The sequence below is a fragment of the Protopterus annectens genome, chromosome 11.part0, assembly GCF_019279795.1.
Source record: "Protopterus annectens isolate FY-2018-M chromosome 11.part0, PAN1.0, whole genome shotgun sequence".
In the NCBI taxonomy this organism is placed as follows: domain Eukaryota; kingdom Metazoa; phylum Chordata; order Ceratodontiformes; family Protopteridae; genus Protopterus; species Protopterus annectens.
Genome location: NC_056745.1, coordinates 745997848 through 745998994, shown reverse-complemented (window position 1 = coordinate 745998994; position 1147 = coordinate 745997848). Strand labels below are relative to the sequence as shown.

General features: G+C 34.9%; 1 non-coding gene across 1 annotated transcript; it reads right to left on the bottom strand.

Moving 5' to 3' along the window:
* Nucleotides 1-249: 249 nt before the first annotated feature.
* TRNAF-GAA lies at nt 250-322 on the bottom strand. The gene has a single exon. It is a non-coding gene; the product is annotated as a tRNA-Phe (tRNA).
* Between the last annotated feature and the right edge of the window lie 825 nt (nt 323-1147).

The window sequence follows — 1147 nt, the reverse complement described above, 5'->3', positions numbered from 1 at the left end:
CACTCTACTGCTTAAATGCCTCACATACAAATTACAAAACTTCTTCTACTGTCTACTACTAGCACACAAAACTGGTTCACAGACTAGCATGTTATTCTGTTTGTTTATATTCTGTAAATACAATATAGGCATATCACCCTTGTGGGCCATTTTAAGCCTAGTCAGTTTCAATCACTGAGGATCAAATCCTGTACCTTTTGATTGTTAAGTAAGCACCTTTACCATTATGCCAATCCCAAAATGTTTTTATACAGAAACCTGGGATTAAACCAGGGACCTTTAGATCTTCAGTCTGATGCTCTCCCAACTGAGCTATTTCAGCTAGTAGAAGCTTATCAGTATCAAGGTGACATTTCTCCAAAGCAATAGCTGAGGAAGGTTTCTCAAAGCTTGCACCAGCAATTTGGAAATCATTACCTTAAATATTAGAAAAATCCAGAAATTAACTATGATTCCAGAGCAGTTAACTACATTTCTTAGCAAGGGATACAAGTGCTGTTGCTTTGACACTGGTATTAGTGTCAAAGGTCTGTCTGTATATGGTATCATATTGTAGATGTAAGAAACAATGATATCAACTAACATTACACAACAATCACATATGCCAACATTTATGATATAGCACACAACTCCTCATGTACTTCTAAACCGGCCAAATTTTGTTTTCATTGACATGATAAGATGCTACTATTGCTAATCTGTGAATTTAACTAATTATTCTCTCATTTACTTCTGCATCCATTGAGAGCAATTATGTTTTGTCTGTATATTTTTACTAGTATACCCTGCCATTATGCTAGCTTCAACAAATGTAATTCTAAGTTTAAGTCTACAACTGCCATACTTGCCTGGGTTATGGCTGAAAATGGCCTATGAACTAACCCACTATCCCAAATAACAAACTAAGTAAATACTGAAATTAATTTGGTAATCTTTCCTATAAATGTAATTTTCTGATATGTCTGTACATTTTACATAAGGGAAATGAAGCTGGAATTAACTGCTCAAGTAACTGAATTGAAAACCTATATAAAGTATGCTATGTGTAATGTGTGGAAGAGGGGTGTATGGCATATTGTTTAAGGTCCTTACTTCACAGATATAAGGTACAGAGTTTGATTCTGACCTCTAGTTATTGGCTAGGCTT